The sequence below is a fragment of the Haemaphysalis longicornis genome, unplaced genomic scaffold (genome assembly GCF_048455015.1).
Source record: "Haemaphysalis longicornis isolate Haplotype H1 unplaced genomic scaffold, Haemaphysalis longicornis Haplotype H1 scaffold_9, whole genome shotgun sequence".
Lineage (NCBI taxonomy): Eukaryota > Metazoa > Arthropoda > Arachnida > Ixodida > Ixodidae > Haemaphysalis > Haemaphysalis longicornis.
In genome coordinates, this window is record NW_027526460.1 from 30,872,383 (window position 1) to 30,889,075 (window position 16,693).

Consider the following 16,693-nt stretch of genomic DNA (forward strand, 5'->3'; position numbering starts at 1 on the left):
TCGTGACACATCAATAGACAGACGGACAGACACGTCTTAAAATATAGAATTGTTTAAGCTTGAGCTTGGTCCGTTGGCGTAGCAAAAACAAATACAAAGAAAAAAACATTGGCGCAGTTTCCACTGATGGTGTAATGCTGGGGGGAAGCAGCAGCGGTGGCGGCCCCTCTCCCTTCGTCGGAGGCTCGGCTGTTGCACCTGACATGGATTTCCGAACTTGCCGCTGAAAGGTCTCCATGACTGGCAGGCCCGGAACGTTTTGTCGGCAGGCTTTCACATCTCACAAATTAGACCGCGTTAGCACGTGCTAGAACCGGAGGCAACCGACTTCGCGAACTCGGCGTGAACTGACGAAGAGAAGAGCACGCGAGAGATCACGCTACGAACGCTGGGTAGAGTGATCTTGAAGGTGGAGTTGGACGATGCCGGGTGCCACGAGGCGCACGCTCACGTGCGCTCGGTATTTTTTATTTTCTGTTTGCGAGTACATATACATATATGCAAGCCCACGCGCAAGCCTGGATGACGCCGGGCGCTCCTCATGAGACGCACGCTCACGTGCGCTCGGTATTTTTTATTTTCTGTTTGCGAGTACATATACATATATGCAAGCCCACGCGTGAGCCCACGTGGTGGGCTCACGTGGTGCAAGCCCACGCGCAAGCCTGGATGACGCCGGGCGCTCCTCATGAGACGCACGCTCACGTGCGCTCGGTATTTTTTATTTTCTGTTTGCGAGTACATATACATATATGCAAGCCCACGCGTGAGCCCACGTGGTGGGCTCACGTGGTGCAAGCCCACGCGCAAGCCTGGATGACGCCGGGCGCTCCTCATGAGACGCACGCTCACGTGCGCTCGGTATTTTTTATTTTCTGTTTGCGAGTGCATATACATATATGCAAGCCCACGCGTGAGCCCACGTGGTGGGCTCACGTGGTGCAAGCCCACGCGCAAGCCTGGATGACGCCGGGCGCTCCTCATGAGACGCACGCTCACGTGCGCTCGGTATTTTTTATTTTCTGTTTGCGAGTACATATACATATATGCAAGCCCACGCGTGAGCCCACGTGGCGGGCTCACGTGGTGCAAGCCCACGCGCAAGCCTGGATGACGCCGGGCGCTCCTCATGAGACGCACGCTCACGTGCGCTCGGTATTTTTTATTTTCTGTTTGCGAGTACATATACATATATGCAAGCCCACGCGTGAGCCCACGTGGTGGGCTCACGTGGTGCAAGCCCACGCGTAAGCCTGGATGACGCCGGGCGCTCCTCATGAGACGCACGCTCACGTGCGCTCGGTATTTTTTATTTTCTGTTTGCGAGTACATATACATATATGCAAGCCCACGCGTGAGCCCACGTGATGGGCTCACGTGGTGCAAGCCCACGCGCAAGCCTGGATGACGCCGGGCGCTCCTCATGAGACGCACGCTCACGTGCGCTCGGTATTTTTTATTTTCTGTTTGCGAGTACATATACATATATGCAAGCCCACGCGTGAGCCCACGTGGTGGGCTCACGTGGTGCAAGCCCACGCGCAAGCCTGGATGACGCCGGGCGCTCCTCATGAGACGCACGCTCACGTGCGCTCGGTATTTTTTATTTTCTGTTTGCGAGTGCATATACATATATGCAAGCCCACGCGTGAGCCCACGTGGTGGGCTCACGTGGTGCAAGCCCACGCGCAAGCCTGGATGACGCCGGGCGCTCCTCATGAGACGCACGCTCACGTGCGCTCGGTATTTTTTATTTTCTGTTTGCGAGTACATATACATATATGCAAGCCCACGCGTGAGCCCACGTGGCGGGCTCACGTGGTGCAAGCCCACGCGCAAGCCTGGATGACGCCGGGCGCTCCTCATGAGACGCACGCTCACGTGCGCTCGGTATTTTTTATTTTCTGTTTGCGAGTACATATACATATATGCAAGCCCACGCGTGAGCCCACGTGGTGGGCTCACGTGGTGCAAGCCCACGCGCAAGCCTGGATGACGCCGGGCGCTCCTCATGAGACGCACGCTCACGTGCGCTCGGTATTTTTTATTTTCTGTTTGCGAGTACATATACATATATGCAAGCCCACGCGTGAGCCCACGTGGTGGGCTCACGTGGTGCAAGCCCACGCGTAAGCCTGGATGACGCCGGGCGCTCCTCATGAGACGCACGCTCACGTGCGCTCGGTATTTTTTATTTTCTGTTTGCGAGTACATATACATATATGCAAACCCACGCGCAAGCCTGGATGACGCCGGGCGCTCCACATGAGACGCACGCTCACGTGCGCTCGGTATTTTCTTGGTATTTTGTAGCGTAAGCTGCACTGTCCGAGGTTGAGTAGTTTCGCGTGGCTCCTGGAGAGCCGTGCTGCGCATGCGCGAGGAGCAGTGACGTCTCACGGCGCACAACTTCTAGTACACTCTAGCACAGCTGGCGCGCCGGGCCGCCGCCACCGCCGCCGCGACTGGATTGAATTGGATTTGACTGAACTGGACTGTACTGAATTGGATTGAATTGGATTGGATTGGATTGGAATGGAAATTGTTTCAGCAGCAGTAAGCATGATAATCAGCTAATATTAGACAACCAGGAAACCTAACAATAACCAGCTGAACCTTAGCTCACGCTACGTATATCCTGGAATAGCCCAGCTAAGCCACTGCTAAGTTTTTTTTATGAACGGCGCAACTAAGACCGTAAACAGCTCCGGTGTCAAAACTCCCCCGGCGCGAGGCACCCGGCACGACCTGGCACGACAAAAAAAAAAAAAAAAAAAAAAAAAACCTCAAACGTTTTTTTTTTTTTTTTTTAAATCGTGGCAACACTTGCTCAGAACGTGGAAGACCCGTCATAGTGTACGCCCCTCACTCGTTCGTAGTCGTGTCGTCGTGCGAATGCGCCCGGTACCGCACAAGAGCCCTTGCGCGCGGCGGCATCTGCGCAGTTCTCGACATGGACCGGACCCGCAATGCTCCCGTACAAAAGCTTCACCATTCAAGTCTTGCGCGTGAGTGCAAGCTTCTCTGACTTTTTTTAGGGTTAACTTTAATTAAGTTTGCTTCGAACAAGTCACTCAGCCTAACAGCATTCTTTTGAAGGTCTGAAAGCAGCGTCGCCAGACACAAGCACAGTGTCGTCTGCGTACTGAAATGTTTGAGAGGATGTGATCATATCAGAAATATCATTAGGATGTCAAATAGAAGTGACGATAATATAGAGCCCTGAAGAACTCGGCTCCACAAAAAAAAAGAAAAAAATCAGCATAAATTCAGAGAATTGTTTATTAATGCGTAGCATTCTTGTGCCGCTTGTGTTGAGTGTGAGTTCTTAACAGCCATTTTTTTTTGTTTTTCCAAATCCTGTTTGACCAATCATCTCCATTTACGCTATTATAACAATTACAGGTGTTAGTTAAGCGCCAAATCGGCATTTTTTGTAAATGAAGGGTGTTACACGGTTCGCCATTTTTCGTATTCCTTCGCTATTATAGCGATTAGAGGTGGAACTTTGGCGAAATCCCATTATTGTAGAAATGCAGGGCGTTACACGGTTCGTCATTTCCGTAATTTTCTTTTATTTTTCTCATCTTTTATTTTCTTCAAAATTCTGTTCGACCAATTATCTCCGTTCACGCTATTATAACGATTACAGGGGGAACTTCCACGATATCCGCATTTTTGTGGAAATGCAGGGCGGTACACGGTCCTGGCCGTGGGGGTAGTCTGCAAAGAATGCTCTGCATTCTTTGGAGAACGTAGGAGAGATAAAAATGGTCCCCGAAAACCGCAACTGCATAACTTATTACACGAAATCTCACGATTCACATTATTGCAAGCCTTTTCTACATCAAGGGAGAGACCAAAGGCTACTTCTTTTTTTTTTTTTTTCAAATGTACCGATGGAAGGTATCAGCAGCTCGGCACCTCAGGCTTCGCTTGCCATCCAATTATGTAGGACAGGATGACTCTTCGATTTTAAAGATATGTGTGGATTAAACGAAGATCTGGTGGCCCTGTGTACGCAGAAACCCCTCTGGCGCAATCGCACGTGCACGGGAGAAACAAACAAAAAACAGGTTGCAAAGGAACTATAAGAGTAAGGGAAGAGAGATTGGCTGGGTTTATCGCAGCGGAGCGCATGAGCATCGAGTGACACCTCAAATGGGTAGGTCACGCGTCATACTTAAAATGCCACCGCACGTCACAGTTCCGCTGGTTAACCATCTGTAAGGAGTGCATGGGCGCATTTTTTTTAACAGCACATGCTGAATATCAAGGAGGATGTAATGTGAATGCCAAAATTACAACAGCTATGCATGCACATGTTTATTTCAAGCAGTAACATGTTTAAAAAGGAAAAGGTTCTATGTTTGCAGTCCAAGTCGAAGCGCCGGCATTTTGTCGACTGGGTTACAGGCAACTTGTACTTTCAACTGCCACTAATCTACTTCCGGGGACCTCCCGCGCTGTGTCAACGCGTGACTTCAAGGGTAAGCATGCAACAGCTGCCGGGTCTCTCGCAGTCTAAGTTGAAACTTTTTGTTGTTCGGATCTAGAGACAGGGCCTCCTCCAAGTCCAGCTGAGCAAGCTGGAAACAACCTGGTAGAGAAAAAGAAAGGCAAATGACTGCTGTTAAACACATATACCGCATCATCACCATCGTCGTCGTCGTCGTCGTCATCATCACCCCCCGCCCACTGCAGGACGAAGGCCTCTCCCATCGACCTCCAACCGCTCCTGTCCTGCGCTACTCGAGTCCACGGTTAACCCTGAAGTTCAATATTTCATCCCTCCATCACATCATTGGCCTTCTCCTTCTACACCAATATAGTTTTCGTTCTAGTTGTTTAGTAAGGCGCCAAGTTTCAGCTCCGTATTTCATCACCGGCAGTATGCACTGGTTGTACATTTTTCTCTTTAGTGACAGAGGTAGCTTACTTTTCGTTATTTTGGAGCGCTGCATGCCGAATGCTCCCCAGCCCATACCTATTCTGGGCCGGATTTCTCTCTCGTGGTTGGCGTCAGCACTAACCATCTGTCCGAGGCAGTTATATTCTTGCACTATTTCTAGCGTTTCGTTTACAAGCTGAAGAGGACGTTTTTGCCATGCTTATTCCCCATTACTTTAGATTTATTTTATTTTTAGCTCCACGCCCGTGCTTTCTGATTCGAGTTCCTCACTCATTTGTTGTTCTCAAGCATTTGTTGTTCTCGAGTTCCCCAAGGTGTTGTTCTCTCACTCAGCAAGGCTGGGGAGATGGCATTTCCCTGCCTTACTCCCAATTCGGATTGGGAATTTATCGCTTTGCTTGTGGAGGATTGTCCTGCCCGTTCATTCCTTACATATGTCTTCTAGAAGTCTTATGTAGATCTCCTCTATTCCCTAATATTTTGGTGATTATAGCCCGGCTGCGGTGAGTACGGAATCAAACGCTTTCTCATAGTCTATGACTGTCATAAAAAGGGGTAGTGTATTCTGCAGATTTTTCTGCCACTTGATTGACAACATAGATGTGATCCATGGTCGAGTACCCTTTTCTAAACCCAGCCTGCTCTCTGGGTTGTTGGGAATCCAGGCTGTCACCTATGCGGCTTACAATAACTTTGGTAAACGCGCAGTTTGTAAATATATATAGTATGCTGATGGATCTGTAATTTTTGAGGTCCTTGGGATCTCCCTCCTTATGAATCAGAATAATGTTGGCGTTTTTCGAAGCCTCCAAGCATTCCGAAAATAGTACAGTCAGCTTTTCCCACGGAGAAAGAAAAAATATTCTTGCTCCGTGGCTTTTCCAGTACAATATCTCCTCCCTTCTTCAAGAGATCTACGGTTATGCCGTCGTCACCATGCAGCTTTTCCTATTTTCATGCCCTTGAGAGCCTTTCCAACTTCTTTAGTTACTAGTGGGACGTCGCAAGTTGAGCTTGTCTTCTCAGCAGTTTCTCTTGGTCTTATCGCTGGCATACAGCCTGGAGTAGAATCGCTCTGCTATTTTAGTTATCTCGTCCAACTTGTGCGTAATGTTTCCCTGCTCATCTCTGAGTGCGTACATCCTGTCTTTGCCGGTGGCTAGCTTTCTCTTAGATCGCTTCAAGCTTTCCCCTATTTGCAGCGTTTCCTCGATCACTGCCATGCTATATGCACGAATGTCATTTGTTTTACTTCTGTTAATCAGTTTCCATAGCTCGGCTAATTCAATCCCATCCGCCGTGCTTGACACTTCCATGTTCTTACGTTTGGCAAGTAGTTCCGTCATTTTCTTAGTTGGTTTTCAAGTCTATCACATACATATTGCCTCTTCCACAGCTTCTACTGACTCAGTGATACACATACCGCGTTCCGCCGTTATTTGAGCCACTTGAAGCAATTTCCGTTCGCATACCGCTCTCTCGTTTTTTGGAAAATCTGTCCTTATGGTCTATTGTGTTTAAATTAGGACAAGCTAAAGCATCCACCTTGTCTTATTTATTCGTAATGGAATGAACTTTGAACCAATTTTTGCCTATCGGCGGAGGTTAAGGTACTTTTATACTCTTCTTTTCCTTTTCGGTATGTGTGCACTGCTCTAAAAAGCGAGAGCTTAGCCCGCGCCCATCGCCCAATAATCGCCCAATGCAGTCGCGAAAAAGCCTGGACATTCCTCTCACGCGTGCTATTTTAAACATAAGATCCCCCGTGCACCTAAGTCTGCTTACGCGGTTTTAAGGCAAAAGCCTAGCAGCTATCATACTCCTTTCCTGCCACGCCGTGTTTGCGGCTCTCATTTTTTCTTTTTCTTCGTCTTTTGACGCGAATCACTCGGCTTGCAGACTGGCAGCTTCCTACAGCTTCCTACAAGAGCTCTCCTACAAGTTCACCTATTCTACGCGGGTGTCGCCACGTGGTGGTGGTGAAAACATTTATTGATCATTTGTTAGCCGAAGAGCAGACTCTATGAGTGGGGTCCTCAGTCCAGGACTCCAATGGCGGACGCTATCCGGCGGGCCCGCTCGATCAGCCGTTGTTGGTCTTGCGGGGCAGTGCTGGACAGAGCAGCCTCCCAAGAGGAGAGGGTGGGGATGCGTATAGGGGGGAGCCCGTCTGGTGGACGCGGACACTCCCATACAGAGTGGTAGAGGGTGGGAGTGGGGCTCTGGCAAGCCGGGCAGTTGTCAGCGTATTGGGTGGGGTAGAAGAGGTGTTTGTGGTGTAAGTTTGGGAACGTGTGTGTCTGGAGCTGCCGCCATGACGTGGCGTCGGCGCGGGATAGGGAGTGGTGGGGTGGAGGTAGTGTTTTTCTTTGTGTGCGGTAGTAGGCGAGTGTGAGTGTATAGTTGAGAGGTTCGTGGGATGGGATGATGGAAGCTGATGTCTTGGAGCCACCCCGGATCTGTCTCTCCGCTTCCTCTGACGCCCGGTGGGTCATTTCTCGGGCGAGCGCGTGTGCGTGCTCATTTCCAGGAAGGGAGGCATGGCCAGGGGTCCAGACGATACGGATGAAGGGAAGCTTGGATGGATCGGAGTGTCTAAGAATGTTGTTTGCTTGGATGGAGAGGATTCCAGAAGAATATGCCCGGCAGGCGGCTTGCGAGTCTGTTATAATTGCCCAGGTTTCGTCGTCGTCAGCTTCCGCGGGTCGAGCGGTGGTGATGTGGGACACAGCCAATGCTATGGCTGTTTCCTCGGCCACCCTGATGGAATCGGTGCGTACAGAGCAAGTTGTTTGCGCATTGCCAGCAACTGCAGAGGCCACTGCCACTTTAGCGTTGGGGTTGGCTGGATAACTGGCTGCGTCGGTGTAAATCACATGTGGGTCCTGACCGTACCGGCGGGCTAGCGCTTCGACTCGGGCGCGGCGTCGGCCCTGGTTGGTTTCCGCGTGCATGTTCTTGGGGAGCGGGGCAACTTGTAAACGTGCACGAAGGACAGGGGCGAGAGCCACAGGGTTTGGTGGGAGAGGTGACGACGGCTCGGGGTATCCCAGGCTGGCGAGCACGTGACGACCGGTGCGGGTGGTGCTAAGGCGGATAAGCTGACCAGCTCGTTGTGCCTCAATAATTTCCTCTATCGTGTTGTGGACACCCAATTGAAGGAGACGTTGTGTAGAAGTGTAGGGGGGAAGTCCCAGGGCTGCTTTGATTCCCGTCCGTAAGGCAGTGTTGAGGCGCTGGAGTTCGGAGCGCAGCAAATTGTGAAAGGGGACGTGGTAGGCAAGGCGGCTGATGAGTAAGGAATGCACCTGTCACGGCGCGCACATCAGGATTGTTCCATTCTGGCAGGGCGCCCGGTTAGCGCTGTCTGCTGCTCTGGAGCCCTGGTTCAAATCCCACACGAATTAAATTTCTTAGAGAAAAGCTTTATTAATTTCGTGGAACGGTTTGATTGGATATGAGGTTTTGCGCGCCGACGCTATACAGGCAATGAGGCATCCCGTATAGTGGAGGGCTCCGGATTAATTTTGACCACCTGGGGATCTTTAACGTACGCCGAAACCTCGAACACACGGGCGTTGTCGCTTTTGCCTCCACCAGAAAATCGGCCGCCGCGGCCGGGAATCGAAGCCACGTCCTTGGGCTCAGAGCACAATGCCTTAGCCACTTCGCCACCGCGGCGGAACGTCAAACGGTTTCGCCGTGGCGGCAACTTTGACCTTCATTTGACCGCAGCTGCGCCGTACCACTCCAAACGCATCCCGTGACTCGACGGCCGCGTTCACTGCTGCCGCAGCTGCTGCCGGCTTGGCGCATGCGCTCTCCGCAGCTGGTTCGCGCCTGAATCACGTGACTCGCCGCGTGCATGCGAGCTTGGCCATGGATAAGAGCGAGGCCGGGCCGTCTTCTCTGAGCGTTGTGCGGGAGCTGGAGGCTTTGAGCCGTCACCGGCTAGCGGCGTCAGACCACTCCGCGGATATCGCCCAGCCAGCCGTTTCGGCTCGGAAAACGCCTGAAGCGGTTTCACAACCGCAGACAAAGGCAGGGTTTGGACGAGTAATATAATAAATACAGCTAAATCAAAGGTTAACCAATTGAAGCCAATACTTAAACAGGCTAATCTAAGCTTTCGCTTTGCATATCCATGGGTAGCTGAGCTATCCATCCTTAAAGTGGCGCCCCTTTTGGTATCAATCATTCTGACAACACCGACGACGACTGCGGTCACTTATCGCGGTTGACGAGAAACCCAAGGATTTCACCTTAAAATGTACCGCAACATGTTGCGTGGCAGACGGCAAGAGGCATGCAATATGGAGTAGTACACGGGTGCTTGCCTTACCCATCCTATAACGGAGTGTGCCACGGTTGTAGTAGGCGGTGGCCAAGGTGTCGCAGTACTTTATGGCTTTTGTGTAGTCGTCCATGGCCTTGTCATACTTGATCATGCTGTAGTGCAAGCGACCACGTTCGTTGTATGCTAGCGCTAACTCGTGCTTCCTGAAAGGGCAAACAGACGATAAGTCTTCCAAGCCAGTGCAGTGCAGTACAGTATGCGCATTTAACGATCACACACAAAACTCGGCGTACCAGTTCTGCAGGTATTCCATGTGTCCAGGCTCAAGCTGCTGGCCCTTCTGCGCATTTTGCAGAAAGTGCAGATATTCGGTCCACTTCTCGATGATATCGTCGAGCTGGTCCTTCTTCTCGTAGATCGAGGGGTCGTCTTCAAGCGAAGAATCCATAGGGAATTGCGCCGCCTATCTCAAAGTCCTTTCTAGAACTAGTAAAGATCAGCAGGCCACTCTAGTGTCTGCGGGACACCAACAAAGAGGCCACGTCGTCTACTAATGATGATGATGATAGTAGCCTCTAAGAGTGAGGCACGTGCCCGCAAGGGAGTTGGCCTCAGCTAAAAAGTAGCGCGCTCTAGATATGAAGCTTTTAGATAAAAATGACTGACACAACATGAAATAAAGGAAACAATAACAGACGTGAACTTTAAAAAGTTACGTAACGCTGCTTCCACGTTCTTTTTTTTTTTAGTTGACCCTGGATTCAGTTTTTGTTGGATACGAATTGATTGCTGTTCCAAATTGACAGCGGGAGGATCATATAGTAGGCAATACTACGAGCTCTGTCCAACCATGGGGGTGTGTTCACAGGTGGAAGACAGAAACCATGACCTTTGTCAAGCTTTGGCTGACGGGCTTCTCCTTGTCTCCCCAACGCGCAGGGAGCTCCATGACCTTGTTGAGCATCAAGGTAGCCTTAGTCGGCTGCATACCTGCCCTGCCTTCTACTATACCGATACGGTACCGTTGCGGGTTGTTGGAAAGCTGCTAGAAACGCTTGCCACTGTGTATCGTATCGACTTGCGCATCGCTTGTCTTTGCCGTCTGTGTCATCTGCAGTGAGGTGTGGCTGGCGGTTCACCGCTCCTTCGGAGAAATATAATCAGATTAGTTCCTTTGTATCGAAAGAAAGACGCTGTTTGTCTCTAGCATTCATAAATATTTGTGCATCAGCCACACTTAGAATGCTAGGGCTTACACTTGGAGATAAGAAAACAGCAGTCAATAACAGCAGGGATAGCAAAACAGGAGCTAAAATATAGAAACGCCAGTAATACGGATACCTGTGTTTTAAGACGCAAGCCTTATGTGCCCTATGAGGTGAAAAGAGCAGCGGATGGCCACGAAATTCCACGTGCGAAATTCCACGTGCGCGAGTGGAACGCGGCTTTCGAACGGAAGGGTGCCAAGAGGAGAAATAATGCACAGAACACACAAAACGAGCGTGAGCGCTAGGTGGCTCCACGAGATCGCGTGACTCGTGGATCAATAGCGCGTGCCAGGCGAAGCCACCAATTGGCCGTCGGAGGTATCGGGGGATAGCGTGACTCGTGACTCCATAACGCACAAGGCGGAGCAGCCAGTTTGCCTAATGCAAAGTCTGGTGTTCGTTAAAGCTGTCGGGGGATCGAGCGACTCATAGCTTCACTGCGCTCCAAACGAAGATCAGCGCTCCAGACAGGAGATCGGGTCTCCCGGTCGCGGGCGGCTGTGGGGCCTGAAGGCGGCCTGAACTAAGAACACCACCCACTCTCCTTTCTACTCTCCTATTCCCTAAAAAAGAAATAAAAGTTATTCCTCCTTCTCCCTCTTCCCCCCAAAACGAAAGTAATGTAAACTTGGGTGCGCGGCGTTGTGTTTATACGCGAAGCAATGCAATCGTCTTTATCTCGTCAATCGTTTTGTCTGCTATACTTGTGAGGCAGCACCGCATAGACCACACCATTATAGACGCTTTTTCACGTTGGCCATGTATGTATATGAAGTACTCTACGTGCTCAAATGCCGTAATTCTGCCCCTTCGAGTATAATTGTCACCAGAAAAGCATATAAATTGTTTTATGGGTTCTGCCACCGTTCGCTGCATTTTCGCTGCAATAAGTTTGCATTTTCAGGCTCGACGACCAGCAGTTTCCCGGGTGATGCATTGACTGCGCAGCCTGTAAGCCAGCGAGAAAGCCTGCCAGAGTTGCCACCAGAGACGTTGCTTCGACCTCACCGAAATTAACGTATATATGTGCGAGTGTGGGGGTGTTCATGGTGATGGCGGCGTTGTCCCGTGAGTCCACAAATATTTGATTCCTTTTGTTGCCTGCTTGCCAACTGGCTCCTCCCGTTGGAAAGCAAGTCCTCGCCGTAAGTGCGTACTACAACGCGGCAGTGGATATACTACCATCGTGGTCAATAAAAATGCATTGAACGATTCATATTCGTTGTCTTCCCTTGTTCTACTCATTAAAGCATTCAGCCCTATGCAGCGGCACCGAAAGCCTGGCTGAAAGCCCAGATAAAGAATACGCACGTACCGACAAACTTTTGTTTTGAACTCGAGATAAATCTTAGTCGATGATAGAAATAGATTTGCTGAATAAAACCTACAGCTCTGGCGTGGTGATGCATCGAACGAGACAACGCCACCTGCCGGCCACTGTTCTGCCATTACACATCACGGAACGTCATCGGGACAGTGAACGGTCTCTCACGGGGAGACTCCGCCATTCAATGGTTTTTATTATGTTCCCCGATGCATCTGAGACTGAACACATTAGTGTGCTACTTGGCTTAGGTAAAGCTAACATATTTAGGCCTAGCCGTACTAACCACGGAAGCAGTTTAATAAGGATTTGGAATGCGCATGTCGCCACTCCGCACGCCGAATTTCGCCCAAACGACGTTGGCTATTTTGAAGGCGCCTGGCAGCACAGACGCGCGAGTCCCTATACGCCGCTATCAGGAAAATCTTTTACTGATAAGGGGGTCTTTTCAAGCGTTCTTTAGCTAAACTTTTCACTCAGAAGGTGGAACTTGAACCTGCCCTAGAGAGAGTAAATTAACACCCACGTCTACTCAACTCTGTAAGTACTAACACCCTTCCTCAATATCCCAGGGGAGTTCATTTACATCCCTTAGGGTAGCCTAATGTTAGGCCTTTCGAGTGAAAAGTTTTGCTACAGAAAGCTTGAAAAGACCCCCCTTATCAGCAAAAGATTTTCCTGATAACGGGGACGGGAACTGGGCCGTTTCGGAGAACGGACTGTTTCAGAATGGTTAAAGAACGCCCGTTTCGAAGAAAGATCATATGAATGGTAAGAACAGCACGTCCACTCATATCCGCGAGTCTGTGAATCTGTATTTACGCGGACATCGTTTAGCCTTCAAAAACAACTTCAGTGGTTGTTACCACGCTCACAGCTAGGCCTTAAGCCTAGCTACAGCGACCTATCTTGCTTAGCCAGCCCATTCCACCGTTACCTACAGAGTTGTAGCATACGCATTCTCTGAGAGACGCAACGTTATTGCGGCCGCCACAGGCAGACATGTCCTTGTGTTGAGCTACATGCGTTGCGCCCTAAAGTAAAGATCCTTCCATCGTAGAGTGTTCGCGAGGTGGCGAGCACAGCAGGTGTGTAAGTTTTGTTCAATGTGTATTTCGGTGTGACTCCATTTACTCACACCCTCAGGGCTCAGCGGGCCAGTGTCCTTTAAAGTGGAGAATCTCACTCAACGTTTCCTGTATATCCATTTTTTTTTCGAAAGCTGTCTTTCTATATCTCTACGTACATGCAGGCAACTATACTCAAGCTGGTGTAGCCAGCGAGCTCAGCAGCCATCATAAATCGAGGCGGCAAGAGTTGATGGAAAAACACTTTAATTTACAGAAGTGAAGCAACGCAGTATGAGGGATATGGAGTGGTGCAGCAGCGTCTTGTTTTGGCGACGTGAAGGAGTGCAGAATTGTACACGACACTAGCCATCTTGGACGGGGGTTGGCTTTTGAACTGCAAAGAGGGGTACTGGCTGGTCGAGCACTGTTCCGCCTGCCGAACACCGAAGATTGCAGCACCTGAAAAGCACAAAGTAAGAATTCAAAGTAAATCTGGCAGCAATTAAGAGCAGGGCGAGCTGCGGATAGGGGACCCGGTTCATGAAAGGGATCATGCTCGTAAGTTTACGTACGCGCCGTAGCCGATATGAAAGTTATTTTATAGCGAAATCACTGCTACGCTACGTTCGTAAAGGTCATTTATCGCGTCTCAAGTGACATTCAGCCACCGACGCGCTAGCTGCTCTCTTCTTTCTTAACGCTGCGCTCGCTCGGAGCTTCGCTGTTGCGGCAACACGTGCATAGGCGAGTGTGAAACGGCTACTTCGTTTAGCTCGATCGCTCAGCGTCGGCTGTGGATGCACCGCTTTGTCGCAAGGGAGCCACGTGGCTAGGCGCAGTTTTTAGGCTGCTTCGACGGCGCTTGGTCGCTCAGTGTCACCATCGATGGCGCACCGGCTGGGCTAACTGGACGCGCCCTTCAGCGCAAGCAAAAGGTTGAATCATGCCATCCATAGACACGAGGCAGGCTGCGAAATCTCAAGCAACGGCAAATTTTCACAAATGACTGCGTGCATAGTATTTGCTTTCGCGCGTAATAACTAGGAATGGAAGCGTTAAACCTGAGAGACTTTCAGTCATTCTTCGCATTAAAATTAAAATTTAGATATGAAGAAGGACCCCGTTGCACTCGTTTATTTTCGAAAGCTGAAAGCATGACCGGAGCTCATTTCAACCACTTGCTGCCGAAGAAACTTAGGAAAATTTGAACCAGGGATCCTCTACGCGAAGATTCATAGATTAACTACATACGCGCATACATACATACATACATACATACATACATACATACATACATACATACATACATACATACATACATGCATACGTACGTACGTGCATACATACATGCGTACATACATGCATACATACATGCAGTGAACTCTGGTTGAGACGAACTCGGATAAGACCAATTCTCACTTATTACGAACAACGTGGGAGGGAACGTTTGTTTGGTTTTCCATAGACCCAATGCAAAAAAAAAAAAATCCGCTTAAGACGAACAGCCTTGCTCGTGCTTTTCGGTTAAGACGAACGACTTTCGGGGTGACCACCACTGCTGGCGATTCTGGGTAGTGTTGGGGTGCGGCGCCACATTCACGTGATCAGAGGGAAAGAAAGGTAAAAGAAAACCACAGCGCGAAACAAATTCGCGCCACGGAGGAAGAGAGGGAGCCAGAAAAAAAGACACGCTGATAAAGCTACCACTTCTCCAAACCTTCAACCCCAGGAGCCAGCGGCAAAGAAAGAAAAAAAAAAAAAAAAGAGCGAGGGCGAGTTCTGTGGTCGCTCCGCTCTGGAGGAGAGAGGGGCAAAGCTAGGAGGATAAAAAAAAGTTAGTTAAAAAAATGTGACGACGGAGACTTCCCTTCGATTCACGAACGTACCGGCTCTCCTGACCAATGCCGTTTTTCAGCGCACTGTTAGTATAGTGCCTAGTATTCTAGGCACTATACTGTTAGTTCGCGTCGGTTCGCATCGCGAGCCTCACCGCGTCTCCGCCGAGAAAGCGAGGAGTTCCTTCTCTGTAACACTATCGGTCGCCACTTGAACTGGATTAAACCACGCAAGAGCACTTGAAGACAGTCTTCTATCAAATTGCGCACTCAAATAAATTATTTTTTGCCTTTTTTTCGCCATTATGCTTCATTCACCGTCTTGAAGAAAGATATCTGCGTGCACCTGGGCGTGTTGCCGATTCTTTTTTTTTTTTGAGGGCTTCTGATAAGACGAGTTCCTTCCGAGTTCATCTTAGCGGGAGTTGACTGTGTATATATATATATTGTTACTTGGTGGCAGGACAAAGGACGTGAACCATGAGATGGGCGAACAATGTATTCTCGCTATTTACAAGATGTCGGCCATGAGACCGAACCGGCGCTGGCTGCGCGCCTGCCCTACTTCTTCTTCCTTGTTCTAATCCTCGTCGTCGTCTTGTAACACTACCCCGCCGTCGAGGGAGACCGTCCCGGTCGAGGCCTTAGTAGATGAGCGAGTGTAGTGAGTACGAACGATGAAATTATAGCACACAGTGAATACGTCGTTGCCACCACGGTGAGGATGAAGAGCTTGGTGCACACTGGCCCCAGAACACCCATGCCCGCCGACGTCATGAAGCAATGTCCAAAGCCCTTTAGAAGACGCGCCGGCGAACGGGGCAGGGGTATGGCATCGTCGTCTTGTCTAGTCGCGGCTTCTCACGTCTCGGCTGATTTCGGCTCGTCATAGGCTGGGGATCGGGCTGGGGAACAGATGCAGTGATGGCTCACCGGGGCTGGGGAATGCCGAAGAGTTCCAAGAGCCTGGAGAAGATCGCTTCAGGAGTCAAGACGGCGAGATGCTGTGGGCCAGTATGAAGGTGATTACAATTTACCCCGCACCTCGACCAAACATGTTACGTGGTGGTAGGACAAAGGACGTGAACCATGAGATGGGCGAACAATGTATTCTCGCTATTTACAAGATGTCGGCCATGAGACCGAACCGGCGCTGGCTGCGCACCTGCCCTACTTCTTCTTCCTTGTTCTCATCCTCGTCGTCGTCTTGTAACAATATATATATATATATATATATATATATATATATATATATATATATATATATATATATATATATATATATATATATATATATATATATATATCAGGGTGTCGAACCGAAAAAAATACCGGTTCGGTTACGGTTCGGGTTCGGGTGAAATAATTTCGTTCCGGTTCAGTTCCGGTTCGACAAAATCACGTACCGAACCGGTTCACGAACCGGTTCGGGAGCTTGAACCGGTTCGCGAACCGGTTCGACGAGTTGAATTATCACTGAAATTAGAAAAAAACATTTACTAGTTTAAAACGACCGTCAAGTCAAAACACAAACAAAAATTCAAAATTCTGCTGTTCCCCAAGGGCAGTGGCGCAATTGCAAAGCAAACTTTAAACAATCACGAGATATTAGAAAAACAAATGAAGTGGCGACGATTTACCACCTTCTTTCTCGCTCACATTATGTTGTCCCAGGGACTATTCATAAAGCCACCGCCAAGACATATGACGGTGGGATATATTTTCTGTCCTTTCCTTTTTTGTTGAAATCGCAATCGTCGCTATGCAATCACCCATCACGCTAACCTTGAAGCTTGAAATTTAGTCCTGCGTACTGGCGCGTTCAAATACCAGCGCTTAATACCAATAGCGCACATTTTTTTTTATATTTGTAACAAAACAGAAAAATCCTACAACAGGCACATAAATACTACCAATGAATTAGAATATTTGGTCACCCTGAATAATTTGTTAGCTGTCACCTTATCGAATGTGTTAGCCACACTTT